This window comes from Puma concolor, chromosome C1, assembly GCF_028749965.1.
Source record: "Puma concolor isolate L17-30 chromosome C1, mPumCon1.1.hap2, whole genome shotgun sequence".
Classification (NCBI taxonomy): Eukaryota; Metazoa; Chordata; class Mammalia; order Carnivora; family Felidae; genus Puma; species Puma concolor.
Genome location: NC_141674.1, coordinates 10,881,767 through 10,898,370, shown reverse-complemented (window position 1 = coordinate 10,898,370; position 16,604 = coordinate 10,881,767). Strand labels below are relative to the sequence as shown.

The window sequence follows — 16,604 nt, the reverse complement described above, 5'->3', positions numbered from 1 at the left end:
GAAAAGGGTCTTGACCTCATTAGTCCACAGGGAACTGCGGATCACAGCCACAAGGACACACCCCTTCACACTCACTGGCATGGCCACAAATAAGACGGACTCAAGGGTTGACATGGATGTGGGGATACTAGGACACCTCGCACACCGCCGACGGGGATGGATGGAAACGGTGCAGCCACGGTGGAAGGCAGCCTGACGGTTCTGCAAGTGATTCCACATAGAGTTGCCCTGCGGTCCGGCAACCCACACCTAGGCACACGCCCAGGAGAGAGGAAAACATGCGTCCACACAAACGCTCGAACGCAAACGTTTACGGCAGCATGGGTCGCAGAAGCCACAAGGTGAAAACCAACTCAAATGGCCAGCAACTGATGAAGGAGTTAAAAACCCAAACACGCGGTGCGGTGACGCATACAATGGAACGCTATCTGACAGTGGAAAGAGGTACCGTTTCATGCCACAACGCGGATCAACTCTGAACAGTCTGCTAAGTGAAAGAAGCCGGTCGCCGATGTATGATTCCATATACCGTATGAACGGTCCCCGGTAGGGAAATCTACGGAGACAGGATGCAGACAAGTGGCTGCAGAGGGCTGGGGGGAGGGGTGGATGGTGGGGGGCGGGGGGCGGGGGTGTGTGGATATAGGGGTGGTATTTGGAGGGCCTGGGGTTTCTTTCTGAAATGATGAAAATGTTCTAATGTTGATTGTGGTGATGGATAAGCAGTCTGTGAATATACTAAAAACCACTGAATTGTACATTGTAAACGGTGAATTGTAGGATATGTGAATTATATCTTAATAAAGCTCTCTCTCTCTCTCACACACACACACACACACACACACACACACACACACACAGGGCCATGAGCTCTAAGCAACCTCCTGGCAGGCAGCGTGACTCTTTGCTCCCTGCAGACCCTCTCTCACACCGCTGGCTCTTTGGCAAATGGACAGAGTAGCTGTGGTCAGGGGGGGCTGTGGCTGCAGAGTGGGTTCCACTGCCTTGTCCCAGCGCCCCCAGAAGTCTGTTCTGTCCTGTCCCTGGAGAAAACACCAAGCAGAGTTGTGCAGATGGTATGGAGGAGGGTAAAGCAACTCCGTGGCTCCGGAGGGCTCTCAGGCTCCTTGGCCTGAGAAGGCACAGAGTAGTTAAGTCATTTGCCCAAAGTCACACAGCCATGTCTGACCTGAAAGCCGACACAGGTGACCCCACGTTCTGCTGTTTGGAGCCTCCAAAACCTGGAGGGTCCCGGACCCATGGCTAGCTGAGGGCAGTGATATGGGGCAGACCATGGCTGTGACACCCCATCTCGTCCTGGACATCCAACTCTGCAAACTCGGCTTGCCAATATGGGAGTCTGGGCTGCCAGGTGTGATGTAAGGACCGAGGATGCCGGGCTCCTGGCCCAGTGCTCGACATAAGCTGATATCCTTCTGGCCCTGAGGGGACTTCCTTCATCCTCCTGTGCTTTGCTCCCCCAACCCCCAACCTGGGTAGGACAGGGACTGTGGGGAGACCCATGCGGTGGGGGCCCTGGGTCCTGGGCGGCCCTTTAAATTCCAGCTTTCAACTCCCCTCAGTCCTGCAGCTGGTGGGGCAGCTTGGTGGGGCAGCGTAGATCATCAGGGCCGGAGCTCCAGGCCTGCAGGGCTGGGGCTGGGACCTTAGAGGACACGGACAGTGGAGAGCATGGTGACAGAGCTCATCTCCTCTCTCTCCAGTCAGGCTGGGGGTGGTCAGGGTAGGAGTAGGAGGGAGGGGGGCAGGGCTGTGCTAGTTTTCTGTTAGGGTGCAGGGTATAGGTTAACGGTGAGCTTCACTTGAAGAAAACCCAACATCTAAAGACATAAGTGGGTCAGAAGGAATCTTACAGAAGAGCCCAGGCTCAGCTGCCACTGAGAACTGGGAAATTTCCATCTGCATTCTCATCAGACCCTAGATCCTGGCTGTACTCCCTCCTGTGACAGAGGTGGGTGGGAGGGAAGTGCTATCATCCCATTTTACAGGGGAGGAGACTGAGGCCACACAGCCGGCAAATGGCAGAGCTGACTCAGGTGGGTTTCAGACTGTCGAGGGGAGTGGCTCCCAGGGGCTGCGGGTGGGGGCAGCTGACCCGGACAAAGTCACCACTGTGGGACCCTCCACCCCAGGGTTTGAGAAGGTCTCACGGACTCCCCTGGGGAGCATGCCTCTGCCCTTGGTTGGAAATTAATCCCCCTTGGGCTCCGATTTGCCTCTTCCGTTAGCCTTGTCTGGATGGAAACCAAATTCCAGACTTTGCTCTTGGCAACCGGAGGCTCTGGGAGGGATGCCACCCCTTCCTCCATAGCATTGCTGGGCCTTCCTTCACTTTTGCCAAACACCTTGGGGAGGGGCGACGTGGCAGCCTGCCCCTGGCCTCCACGGTGCTCCCTCCACTCTACCCCTGCGCCACCGTGTACAGGAGCAGCCGTGTGGGCCCCCGTTCTGTCCCCCAGCAAAGGGGTGTGTGCACCTGTGTCTCTGTGTGTTAGTGGCAGGGAGCTCAGTGGTGGGGCAGGGAGCTACGCCTCCCCCATCTGACCGGGGGCTCCTGAGAGCAGGGGCTGACCCTCCACCTTCAGATTAGTAGCTCCTCCTCAAGGGGAAACCGCGAGCTCCCTTGAACTACTGATCAAGCATGCTGTGTGTGCCAGACTCCCTGCCTGCTGCTGCTGGGGGCACAGGGCTGGAAAAGACACGCCCCCACCTCCTGGGAGGTTGCCAGTGTGACGGAGGAGACGACCCCTGCACACGCGGATGACGCGAGACCCCATCCACCCGCCTCCTTACCAAGGGAACCCCAATTTTGTTTGCGCCCCACTAAAACACTCAACGTGCCATGCTCCCCTGCAACTTGAGGGGCCATGTGTCCAGTTGTGGCTACGAAGACGTGCCCAGGAGCCTACTGGGAAAACCCGTTTTCTTTATAGTACAAGGTCACAGTGTTTGGGGGACTTCCTATGACGTGCACCCCAACACATTCCTAACGGACACATCAGGGTGGGCTGTGAGAGGTGCCGCCACCCCCACCATAATAACCTTCGCTGCCCGGTTCCTTCGCACGAGCTCTCCCCGGGAACCCCTGCTCTGCGGATTCTGGGGGCACGGCGGGGAGGGCGGCTGGACCCTGCCCAGCTGAGGACTGAGACACATGAAAGCTGGATCTCTGGGCAGGAATGCCGGGTGCAGATCCCTTTGAAACGGAGCTTCGGCACCTCTGGAGCCACAGTGTGAACAAAGCAGATGCCGAGCGGTCTGCCATAGCCTCTCGGAAGCACACACGACCGTAACCGACTCACGGGAACTCCTCGCAGAAGCAGGACCTGGGAGCAGGCACCTGTGTGTGTGTGTGTGTGTGTGTGTGTGTGTGTGTGTGTGCGCGCGCGCGCGCGCGCGTCCCCATCGGGCCTGACTGTCCCCGAGTCTCCAGATGCTGGGTCGCTGCCGTCAGACAGGGCTCCCTGAAGGGTGTCACTGGCATTGTAACTCTTTTAAGAAAACAAAGAAGATTGGGGGCGCCTGGGTGGCTCAGAAGGTTAAGCGCCCAACTTCGGCTCAGGTCATGATCTTGCGGTTCCTGAGTTCAAGTCGCGCACTGCGCTCTGTGCTGACAGCTCGGAGCCTGGAGCCTGCTTCGGATTCTGTGCCTCCCTCTCTCTCTGCCCCTCCCCCCTTGTTCTCTCTCTCTCTCTCTCTCTCTCTCTCAAATAAATAAACATTAAAAAGAAGACAAGAAGATCAGCACGACGGGTCCCCAAGAAAGAATTTAAGTTACTAATTTACACAGCTATGAAAACTATGCAATGGGGTGCCTCCTTCTTCCCTTTGCCACAGGTCTGCTGTTATCCTTCTTTCCAAACCGCATTTTGGCGCTCTCCAAATGTTGCCACTAAGGCAGGAGTAGCAGGGTGGGGTCTGTGACACCTCACCTTCCCTCTCGGTGACCAGCCTCCTGCCTCGGCCCAAAGCTCCCGGGCGCTCACTGCACCTTCCCAGGCATCCAGCTTCAGCCAGGCGTGTCCCATTCCAGGAGCCAGGCCACCGGAACCACTGCCATGGTGATGGGTGATGTCATGCCCGGCGGGCCCTGTGGGGTCACCGTGGGAGACCAGCTCAGCTCCCGGGAATGTGGGGATTCCGAGGGGGGGAGGGAGGGACTTGTTTTTCTAACTCAGAGGAGGCCGAGTGCCTGCAGGGGGGTGGACCAGGGGCCCGGCTCCGGCCCCGTGAAGATAGAGCATCTCTGGGGATGTCATCCTCTGAAGCTTCTGCCGTGGCCTTTCCGCAGCAGACCCCGTCTTCCTCTCCTGGCTTAGGGGACCACAGCTCCTCACTGACCTCACAGCTGCTGCAAACGCACCACCGGCAGGGGGAGGACCAGTCCCCTTCATTGCGGCCACGGGTGACAGACCCTCAGCGGCAATGCCCAGGCATAGGGAGGCCTCCGCCAACAAGCAAGGGAACCGGACAGGCTAATTTGTGGCGTTTGAGCCTCTAGCGGCTGTGTGCCTGGAGGGCAAGGGAATTCTACAGGGCGCTTTTGAGCACCAGGGGACTTCTGCTTACCCCCCAAGGCAGAGTGCGCAGGGAGAACCTTGCTGGGGAGCTGGGGAGGGAGGGGCCAGGCTCCCAGCCTTCCCCTCTCTGAGCCCCAACCGTGCCCCCACCGTGAGTGTGCTGGATGGACCCTGTGAGCCTCCTCTGGCTTTGGAGGGCCGAGAAGGCATCACCTCCACCACTGCTCCCCACAGAGGTGTCCAGGGCCTTGGCCAGCACCACACAGCGGGGCAGAATGGGCATCAGTCTGGCGTCAGAGGACCTGGGTTCTGTCCCTGGCTCTGAGCCCCTGAGCAAGTCACTACCCTCCCCCAAGTCTCGCTTTCCTAGGTATTAAAACGGTTCCCGTGTGCCAGGCCCTGCTCTGAGCCCCCGATGCGTTCTTGCCACTCAACCACCACAACCACCGTATGAAGTCGTTCCATGTCACAGCATGGGGCAGTAGGCACCCCGGGAGAGTGAGGAGCCGGGTCAGGGAGTGAGTGGCAGTGCCCGTCTGGCCCCACACCCACCTACCCTCTCCCCTCCCCCTCCCACTCTGGTCCTCTGCTGCCTCCAAAATCACCGACCCCAACCAACCCGGCAGGGTCCGGTTGGCCTCGCCTGTTCCTCAGGACCTTGTGCAGGGGTGGGGCTGGGGGGCTGGGGTATGTGTGTGTAGAGGGGAGGGGGCATTTGCCTTGTGGAGGAGGAAACTGAGGTTCGAAGGGCTAACTTACTCTCCAGGGCCCTCACAGCTCAAGGACCGGATCCCGGACTTGCCTCTCTGCCGTCTGACCTGGAACCCCTCACTCCCCTTCCTTAACCTACTGTGAAAGCACGTCGCTGGAAACAGCAGGACCTGCACCGAAGCACAAAAACGCTGGATGATCCAGAAATCTGCGCCAGTCACTCCTGCCACGAGACGCTGTTTTTGCAGCTTACGGTCCCGAGGGGACCTTCTGAGGTTTCCATCAACGGCGGTTTGACATTCTTGTGTGCACCCCATGACTGCTCCGTGGCCGCTGGTGGTGTGCGTGCAAGCCACAGCTCTCAAGGAATCCTCCCCCGGCCCCCCTCCACAGCTTGCCCAAGACACAGTCTCCTTCCACACGCCCAGATTTCCCATTGGTCTGACCTCGGAAGACTGCAGGGCCTGGCTCTGGACGGTCCCAAACCAAGAGACCTTATGAAAATGTCCGGCCTGGTCAGTGCCCACCCCCCACCCCCCCTTCCTCCCTTCCTCCCGGCAAACAGGCTCTAAGGAAGGTGGGGAGGGGATGGTGGGCAGAGTCGGGTAAATTTCAGCCCAGGTATGATGATCCCAGCCACCGCCAGCAGGGGGCCCCCTTTCTTTTCCATTCAACACCCCCAACCAGTTGAACCTTCCGCATCCACAGATTCTGAGACAGGAGGGGTGGGCGGGTGGGGGCCACAAGAGCCTAGCAAACCACCCTGGACAAACACACCCACCAAGATGGTCTCCCAAACAGGTCGCGGGAACAGGAGGCACAGCGCTGGGAGTACAGTCGACGGCACTGGAATAGCGTTGTGTGCTGACCGTACTCGGGTGGAAAAAATTTTTTTAATGGAAAAACTTTAAAAAAAGAAAGAAGAAAAAAAAGCTCTTTTAGCTCAACTTCCCTTTACCGATGGGGAAACTGAGGCCCAGAGAGGGAAAGAGGATACCCGATATCACACAGCCAGCCAGCCCGGGTCTCCCGATTCTCAGACCAACGCCGCTGGGCTAAAAGCATCAGCTTTGGAGTCGGCCTATCAGACTTTAATTAAGCCTCAGTTTCCCCATCTGTGGAATAAGGACTGAAAGTGTACCTACTTCTGCCCGATAGAGAACAGGTTGCCATATCCGGAGTGACCCGTCAGGTGCGGAGCCTCAGAAAGACACGGTTCTGGATTCACGGAGCCTCGGATTCCAGTCCGGCTTTACCCCTTAACCAGCTTCCCCGCTTGTAACGTCTCTGGGTGTTTCCTCAGCTGCTAAGCTGAGGGTGATAACTTGTACCTTGCGAGGCCGTATGTGACACTACCTGGCACCTGAATCCACAAGGTGTTCACTCAATGTTAGCACCTCCTCCTGTCTTCCGGCGCCCCATGGCTCCCAGGCCCCAGGAGGGCTCAGAAAATACTGGGTGACCTGACCAACAGGCTGGATTCTGGGAAAAGGGCCTGGGGAAGGGGCCCAGGGCAGGGGGAAGGGCGGGCACAGGGCAGGGAAGGAAGCAGAAGGCCTGCAGACTTACTTATGGCCCCGGGACGGGCCTGCCCGGGTTTATTTTGGTTCTTCCTGTTTGAAAGCTGAGCAAGGTGACTTCAGAGCAGGTAGAGAGGTTAAGCAGGCTCTTGCCCTGTCGGGAGGCACTCGGGGAAGAAGGAAAACCCAGCACCCGCTGAGCCAGGCCTAGTCAGACACGCGCTTGGCTGTGTGGCCCAAGGTCTGACCTGGGTGTAGCTCTGCTCCTCGGGGACCAAAACCTCCTCTTTCTTCTCACTGCCAGGTGAAGTGGACTGATTGGCCAACTCAGCCAACGAGTGGCAGAACTGGCACTTGACCCTAGCACTTTGATATCCAGGTCTGCGATCTTTCCAGAGTCCCCACAGCTCCTCTCTCCCAAGTACAGCCTAGAAAGAGTTAGGCAGCGTGGCCTTTCCAACCTGGAAAGATATTCCAAACGTCTGGAATCCAGGTTCTTGATTTCCAATCCAGTGGCCATGCAGACATGACTAATCAACCACACTCTACAGGAATCTGGGTTGACTGGGGATGTCTGCCACGGCACAGGAGGGAAATGCAGATGTGCTCTGCCTCGGGTTGGGAGGTCAGATGCCATCACCGATTGATCAGAGCTGGCGTGTTTGAGGACGGCTGGGCGAGCCCTGTCTGGGTCAATGCAGTGCCAATACCGATTCCATTTAACTCCATTTAACCAAAAGAGAGAAGCCAGTCCATTCGCATCTGAGACGGTTGCACACAAACTGCCACCCGCACACTCGACGGTGAGAGCACAATATTCCCTCAGTTTGGTCCAAGATACATGGGGGATTCCTGGGTCTACTTACGTATTTTTATGTCCACTGGAAATATAAGATCCTTGGGGGCAGGGAGCTGGCCTGCCTTGTTCACTACTGTATCTCCAGTATAGAACAGTGCCTGGCACATAGTAAGTGCTCAGTAAATACCCACCAACTTACTCATGAATGACAGAAGGGTGGCCTCCCTAGAGAACACTGGGACCCGCTCCATGGTCGTCACTGAGCTGTGTCCAATATTTCTTGCATCCTGGGGGCAGAGGTGATCCGGCTTTCCTTTGCATGTCTCCTCTTGACCTCCACAGGTTTGACAGGGCAGGCTAATTTCCCTTGTGCCTCCTGACCGGCCCCTGAGCCCCGACTGCAGAGAGGCTGTGGCTCTCGCCGAACCGCCGTGGGCTCTGTGCGGCGTGTCCACGGCCGTTTCACGGCACCCGCCAGGCAGGATACAAGGACACTCAAGTGGACCACAGCTTCGGCTGCCCCAGGGCACCAGGAGTATTTAAGGTGCTCAGAGCTGGGGACGGACCCCAGACACTGCTCCCAGCACAGGCAACACCCAGTGTCTGGGAGCAGGGTGCCCTGGTTGTCCCACAAGGCTCCCTGATTTCAGCCTGCTCATGGCGGCACCCTCCCCGGGTCTTGAGGAGGCCACCCACTCCTCAGCTGGGCTCCCCGTCCCCAACCCTGGGTGGCCCGCGGAGGCCACCAGGTTTGGATGGGCCAGAAGGTGTTGGAAACTGCGGCCATCCTTCCATTACGAGAGCCTGCTCCGAGTGCCCACGTTCCGTGCACCTGGCACGGGCCTTGCACTGGATTTTCCCCCGCGTCACACGAGCGTGCGATTCTGTCTCACAACTCGAACAGAAAACCCCGCAACCGACCCCGTTCCTCTCTCCCGCCCTCCTTCTATCTCTTCCTCCTTTGGGAGCAAAGATGCTTAAAAGGACCGCCTGGGCTCGTGCCTCATTTCTGTCCTCCCACCCTCTCTGGCACCGCCTGGACTTCTCCCCCACCTGCTCTTCTCAAGGTCACCGTAACCTCCGTGCCGCGAACCCCACAGTCCCGTCTGTCACACTCCATCGGCACCGGGGATCCCCTCTTCGTGTGCCCTTCCCGCCCCCTTCTCCTGGTTTCTTCTTCTGTCTCTGGCGGCTCCTTCTGGGTCTCTGCTGATTTCTCTGAGGAGCGGGCCTCTGGCCATTAGGAACCTGTCCTCCTTTCCCATTGTGTCCAGCCTTCCGGCTTCAGCTCCAGCCCCGTGCTGTGCATCTCCAGCCTGGCCGTCGGCCCTGGAGCCCGCTCGGTGCCGAGAACCTCCCCACACCGCCGCCGGGGGTCTAACCACCTCCAACCCAGCACGTCTGAGACGGGGTCCACAGCCAGCCCCCCACACCCTGCTCCGCCTGGCCTCCTCGGACTCAATCCAGGGTGGCCTTAGCCTTCCAGTTCCTCTGGCCCCAAACTCCAGAATCTTCCTGAACTCCACTCCTCTCAGGCCCCACACCCGATTCCTCAACAAGCCACGTCAGCTTGACATGTTGCCGGGATCCGGCCACTGGCCCCCACTCCTCAGTCACCACCCTGGCCTGTGTCACCACCATCCTGCGTCTGCGTCGTGCAGTAGCCTCCTGACTGGTCTCCCAACCCTTCGGTCCCCATCAGCTCAGCAGGGAGTAGTCCCTTTACGGGGCAAATCAGATCATGACTTCCCTGCTCCTCTCCAACGGCTCCAGTCTCAAGGGAGTCCCTAGAATGGTCCAGAAGAGTCACGTGTCTGTCCTCCCCAGCCTTCTCACCTGCCTTCCTCCCGCCCCCCATGACCCCACTCCCACCCCACGGCTGCCACCTGACTCCGTGCTGCTCCTGGTTCACGCGGATCTGCTCCTTCCTCTGAATCTGCCCGGAATGTCCTCTTGCCCGTGGGACCCACTCTCTCCCAGGTCCTTCCTCAAACGTCACTCTCTCAGCGAAGCCCTCCCTGGACACCCTCCTCACCCCCTTCCCTGTCCGCTCTCCTTAGAGCTCAGCACCACCGAACACTATGTATTCTGTGTGTACTGAGGGGAGCGCGTCCGCCTTTCTGGGAGGACCTCCCGGCCTTCTCTCCCCGCGAGACTTCGAGGAAGCTTCCGCCTGGCTTTCCAAAGCCCACAGCCCCCGCCTCTACCTGTGGTCTGGATGCCGGGGGCCATGCTAGCTCCCTACCTCAAGCCGCGCCCTTCCTGCATTCTCCAGCTCAGGGACTCAGGACGGACCCCCTCATCCCAGGGCAGAGAGCACAGTGGCACTCGGGGCCCTGCCAGGGTCCATCGGTCAGAGAGTAAGCACAGGCGGGCACCTAGAATGCACAGCAGGGGCAGCCATTCCGGGACTGAAGGGGGCCCAGCGCTGCCACACCTTCCAACTTTTCCAGAGATTTCCAAACTCTGGGTTGTCGTAGTCTTTATGTCTTAAATGTCTCTCTCTCTCTTTTTTTTTTTTCCAATATTGGCAATTAATCACGATACCCAACCGTGGCTGTGGGCCTCACGGGGGTGCTGGACCGTTGACCTGAGCAGGTGGCTATAGAAGATGGAACACAGCACGATGTGAGCCCACTGCAGCTCTGTAGAGTGAGACCAGGGACCAGGCTCTGCAGACAGAAACCTGGGGTTGAATCCCAGCTCCCCTATTCACTAGCTGGGTGACGTCGGGTAAGTTCCTTAACCTCTCTGTGCCTCTCCCCTCGTGCATGAAGCGGAGATACCAGCTTCTACGTCATTCTGCTGTAGTAACCACTAAAGGAGAGCAAAAGCTCTAGATGCACCTCCGATGGCTTGGTCGGGCTCTGTCAGTCTAGGTGACAGCCTCACAGAGGTCTCAGGGCAGACTGGGGGGTCTTGAGAGGAAGCGGGCACCCTGCCGGGGAGTTTGAGTAGAGGCTGCAAGCCGGCTGCGCGGAATGCTGTCTGGGAGCCTGAGCAGGGAAGAGGGGTGCATGGGAAGAGGGGTGCATGGGCTTTCTCCGTCTCCAGGATCTCTGTCTCAGGCTTAGATGTCAGAGGCTCCCGACCGGAAAACTTTAGATAGGAAGGGCGAGGCCAGCGAGGGCCTTAGACACAGAGCGCAAGAAATAAGAGGCACAGCGGGGGTCCTAGCTGGGGGTGGGGACACACTGTGGCCACCTGCAGCCCATCCCTCAGCTCCGGAATGACTCAGAGCTCACCTGGAAGCCCAGAGGGTGGCGGGCCCCGGGGAGCCAGGCCCCCCACTTCCTGCCGAGGGAAATGGGAGGGCGGAGGCAGGGAGGGGGTGGTGTTTGTTTTCCAGCCTCCAAAGGCAAGTCCAGGAAATGTCCTCCTTCCTCCAAATTACCACTAAAAATAGGGGCAAGGGATGGGCCCGGAACACTGACATTCCCTAGTCCCAGGGGGGCGATTTCTGGAAACGCAGCATGGGCCATGGGCCTCACGCCCCACATGAGGACTATTTTTAGCGGCTCATGATGGTGCGTGAGGTCATTCTCAGGCAAGATAACGGCCCTGAGAGGGGGAGGAGGTATGTGGCAGAGAATGGCTGCCAGACACGGAGGGAAGCCAGTGTGCTGTGCGGCCTTGGGGACTCACACACCCTCTCTGGGCTTTGGTGTCAGACTCTCAAGATGGTCCGTCGGGCCCTCTGGAACCCTCAGGAAGGAGGCTGCCTTTGGAGCCCCGATGGTTTGGGAATCGGTCTCGCCTGGCTTCCCTCCAACAGAGATGCAGCAAGGCTATTCAAGGTTAGATGCAAGTGGGAACCTGGCAGCTATGGTCAGCCTCCTCCTAGACAAGCTCAGGAGAGGGGCAGGAGACCTCTCCAGAGTGCGGATCCCGGAGCCAGGCTGTCTGGGTTTAAAACCGGTCTTGTCACCGTCTAGAGGGGAGATCTGGAGCGAGTCACATCAGCCTGGTTTTTCACATCTGTACAAGAGGGATAAAAACAGTTCCTCCCCATGCATCCAGGCTCACCGAGGACCTGCACTGAAACACTCACAACGGCACCATCTGTAAAAGCTCCAAGCTGGAAACCACGGGCACAGTCCCTTTGCAGAAGGGGTCCCTTTTGCAGGGGTGAAGACTCGATCTAATGAGAACCAGCGAACGATGACCACCCCGCCACACGCAACGTGATGACCCGCGAGCACGGCACGCCAAGCCAGGGAAGCCGGACACAAGAGCCGCATGGCTGCCTTTACAGCACACAAAGGCGGCAAAGTTAACGGACGTGGGGAGAAGTCAGGAAGAGGTTGTCCGCTGAGGGATACAGACAGGAAGGGGCCACGGGAGGACATTCGGGAAGCTACTGACGTACTGCCTCTTGATCTGGGTGCTGGTGTCACTCATGCGTGCCCAGTTGGTGACGCTAAGCACCTGCCATTAAGCAGGTAAACCTGCACTTTGTATGTATGTCACTCTTTAATAAAATGCTTTAAAAACAGCGTCTGCTCTGCAGGGCCGGTTTTACATACGCGTCGCACTCAGAACTGTGCCTAGTGTGGGGGAGCCCTCAGGAAGTATCCGCTCTTATCATCTGGGGTGGGGGGAGGTGGCCCCCATGCCACCAGGGGACACCCCATGACATGGGCAGGTCCAAGCGTAGGCGAGGAGAGCAGCTGCTGTGAACCTGCAGGACCCCTGGGGCTGGGGGAAAGAACGTGACCGTGAACGTGAACTTGGGGTTGTCCTGGATTCAGAGCCTAGCGCCATCCCGCACAAAGACGGCACCTTCCGTGCAGGACCGCGGTGAGAATTCGGGGGAAGATTTCCGTGAAGGTGCCCAGACCGCGCGCGAGTGAGGAAGGTCGGGGTGGGCGCCCCAGCCCCACGACGCTGATGATCACAACAGTGACAGCGGCTAGTATTTGCTGCGTGTGTACTAGGGGCCGGGTATTGTCCTGTATGTTTTCACTAAATTTTCCCTTAAGGCGATGCTGTGAGGTAGTGAGCATCAGTGATCCCCAGTTTACAAGTAAGGAAACTGAGGCAGGACGTGGCCCGGGAGCTCTGGCTCTGGGGCCCTGCCTTTAAGCTTGTCCAGGCGGGCAGTGCCCGGTGCCACATGGCCTCTGTGGATGCCGGCCTTGGCTGTGGGAGGAGCGGAGCCCGGTGGCCCCATCGCGTGAGGTCTTACGTCTCCTGCAAACCCCACGGCTCAGTCCTCCTGGGTCTACTGAGCCTGCTGGGTCACCTCACAGACGCAGAAAGGCTGCCGGGAAGCACAGGTCTTAGCCCAGGTGGGGCTCAGGGCAGGACATCAAAGGCTCGGGTCTTGCTCTGCCTGCCAGCAGCCATGTACCTCTGGGGACCTCTCAGAGACTCCGCGTTCTCTGTGGAAGGGGTGTAACAAAACTCTGCCAGCCTTCGGGACCGAGAAGTGTCTGAAGATGAGCTCTAGAATCCACAGGGAGCTTCAAAGGGGGAAAAGACAGCTGTTACCATGAAGGGTAACGGCTGGGGGCCCGCAGGTGCCCACCCGGGCGGTCTGGGGGGAGAAGTCTGTCTATTTCTGGCATACGGTGTGGACCAGCCACGTGGCCACGGATCTGCACCACAGATCAGCTCTTGCAGCCACAAGACACGTTCTGATCATCTTTTACCTGCCTCCTGGGAGGCTCTCTGCAATTGGCATAAGAAGAAAGGGGCGCCTCTTCATCGGCTCCCCGAAGCCTTGGCAGCAATGATTATTCTTTTTAAGCTTTGCTATCGGGTCTCTGAACTCCCCCCGTTTGAGGAGGAGCGTGAAGTCAACAGCGGTGTGGCAGTGAAAAATCACGAGAATGAGTGTCGTCCTCTCTGCCAGCCCCGGCTTCCGTGGTGCAGCCGGAAACTGGAGACCCCCCCGCCCCCTGCCCCCCAGCCACCCCATCTCCGTGCAATGGTGAGTTCTTGCTACCGACTTGGCCAGGGCCCCAGGCTACCTGACGCCACGGGGCACGCGGGTTTTATGGAAGTCTGCTGTAATTAAGACCTCTATAAAATATTTAGACCGCCATGCCCAGATATATTAATGATTATACGTTTAAATGTTAATGGGTGTAATTAGCTGAAAGATTAGCCAAGCCTGTCACTAAATATACATTCAGGACTGATAAACTCTCGTGTTGTAAAATTATAGGTGTGAACAGCCATACGCATGTAGCCCCACTCGGACTTTGCCTTATTGGAAAGACGCTCAAAGGGTTGCCCAGAAAAGGGAGAGGAGTTAGCAGGCTGGGCAAGAGGCGGGCGGGGGGGGGGGGGGGGGGGGGCGGGGCGGTCAGAGGGGGAGAACCCTAAAGACTCCATAGGGTCCTTGGAAGTTGTGAAGATCAAGTGGGTTAGTAAATATGAAACCTTGCATGCCTCCATGGATGGAGAACTCACTATTAGGAGCAGCTCTAATGATCAGGTCTCAGAGGCTGGCTCATATAAATGGTTTATAGGGGTGACACAGGAGTCTCCCCCAGGATACTAAGAGGTGTTTTTTTTTTACATGTTTGTTTATTTTTGAGAGAGAGTGCGAGCGGGGGAGGTGCAGAGAGAGTGGGGGGGGGGGGCGGTGGGGACAGAGGATCTGAAGCAGCCTCCATGCGGCCAACAGAGAGCCCGACGTGTGGCTCAAACTCACGGACCGTGAGATCATGACCTGAGCCGAAGTCGGACGCTCAACCGACTGAGCCACCCAGGCGCCCAGCCTAAGAGTTAAATTCAAGCGTGCAAGACTAATGAGATCACAGTATCTGCAAATGTTGCTTTCAAACAATGTATCATCCCACAGGTCACGACCAAGACGAGCAGGACCTTGCTATGGCCTTATTAATAGAGAGCCTTGTATTTGTTAATTTAGCAAAATCTTCCTGAGGGCTGACTGTGCGCTGGGCACTGGGCCTGCTGCTGGGAGCCTGGCTCGGCCAGACAGATGAGGTCTTTATTCTGCGGGGGGCGGTGTTGGAGCAAGGGAGATGTATGACAGATCAATTATTTAAATGCACGCTGAGGTCAGGCTGTGCAGGAAATAGCCAGGGAGTCCCTGGGGAGCTGTGCAGTGGGCGGTGCAGGCTGGGAGGGCCGGCCCTTCTAGAGGACGGAGAAGCCACCTAGGCCAAGAGTGGGGAAGACTGTTCTGGCAGGGGGAACGGCAGATGCAGTGGCCCTGAGGCAGCAAAGAGGGGAGAGGCCGCGGTGAGGGGGCCGGGAGGTGAAGTCGAAGGGGGCTGGGCCGGGTCACGCAGGCCCACGCAGGCGTCTGGGTTTTCTCTGAAGGGTAGAGGGAAGACACTTGCATTAGTGCCCCGTGGCTACCGGGGCAAATTACCACAAACCAGGTGGCCTGAAACAACAGAAATGTATTCTCTGGCAGTTCTGGAGGCCAAACGCTTGAAATCGAGGTGTGGCAGGGCTGAGATCCCTCTGAAGGCTCCAGGAAAGAAACCTCCCTTGCCTCTCTCAGCGGGCAGTGTCCCCAGCAAGCCTTGGCATTCCTCGGGGACGCGTCGTCCCGATCTCTGCCCCGTCTTCCCCTGGCCTTGTCCCCTGTGCGTTCTCTCCCTTCTCTTACAAGAACACTTGTCCAGGATGATCTTGAGATCTTTACCTTAGCTGTGTCTGCAAAGACCCTCTTCCCAAATAAGGCCACACGCACGGGTTCGGGCCGATGGATCTTCTGAGGGGCTCGCTACGGCACGACGTCGGGGAAGGGGTGTAAGCAAAAGTGACCTGCCTTACCACCACTTTGCCGCCCCACGGAGACCAGACTGGGGTCGAGCAGAGCACAGAGGTGGTGACCTGGAGTAGGGTGGTGGTGGCAGAGACAAACAAGGGGATGAATCTGAGATCCTGTGCCTCCCAGGAGGGAAGTGGTCAGAAGGAAAGCCCTCAGATATAGAGGGGTCAGTGGGGTGGGCCTGGCAAGGTGCACCCAGCCCCACTCAGGACCCAGATCTGTCCACATCAATGGTTTGTCTGCCTAGGGGGTGCTCCGGAGAGGAGAAAGGAAAGCCCCAAGTCACTGACGCTCGATCACACCAGCTCAAGAGGGCCACCTCGGAGCCCACGCTCCAAGCAAGAGCTCCGGGCACACAAAGCACCAAGAAATCACATTTCTCCTTGACAAGTGGTTAACTGGCACTGTGGGCTATACATCGGTTTCTCGTGAGTTTGGTTCACATGAGTCTGTCACGAGCAATCTGACTTTTCGGGGCTGAAGAGCAGAACGCAGAACCGGAGCAAAAAAATGCCACCCCGCCCCAGCCATTGCGGCCTATGCGACTCACATACACTTAGAAAAATTAGTATTTATCTCCTGCTTCCTGTGTGTCAGCAGTGTTCTCAGTACTTATTATTGTTATAGTAACTCTACAGAGATGGTGCTGTCATTGTTGTTATTATTAATTATTATCACTCCCATTTTACAGATGAGGAAACGGACAGGTTAAATCATGCAGCCAAGGTCCCACCCTAGAAAAAAGCACCAGCCTTCTCAGGCTTATTTCTTTTTTTTTTTTAAAATTTTTTTTTCAACGTTTATTTATTTTTGGGACAGAGAGAGACAGAGCATGAACGGGGGAGGGGCAGAGAGAGAGGGAGACACAGAATCGGAAACAGGCTCCAGGCTCTGAGCCATCAGCCCAGAGCCTGACGCGGGGCTCGAACTCACGGACCGCGAGATCGTGACCTGGCTGAAGTCGGACGCTTAACCGACTGCGCCACCCAGGCGCCCCTTCTCAGGCTTATTTCTTAAGATCCAAGAAAACAATTCGGCCAGAGCCAGGAAGGCTAAGGAGCAGGAATCTGGCGGCGGCGGCGGGGGGGTGGGGGGGGTGGGGGGGGGTGGGTGGTGCTGCTCTGAGCCCCGCAAACTGGCCGCCTGACTGTCCCCTTAAATACACCAGCAGCTTTCGCACTGCTGCTCTCACCGCCCTCCAAGCACGGGGCACGTGCCAAGACTTGCCCTGGGAGAACGGCTTTCCTGACGGTGACAAATGCCCCAGAATTCCA

The 16,604-nt window shown here is 57.7% G+C and overlaps 1 protein-coding gene across 7 annotated transcripts in view; it reads right to left on the bottom strand.

Annotated features, from left to right (window-relative positions):
* KAZN (kazrin, periplakin interacting protein) overlaps positions 1 to 16,604 on the bottom strand; it is a 1,132,657-nt gene that overhangs the window by 74,791 nt on the left and 1,041,262 nt on the right. The window lies entirely within an intron of this gene.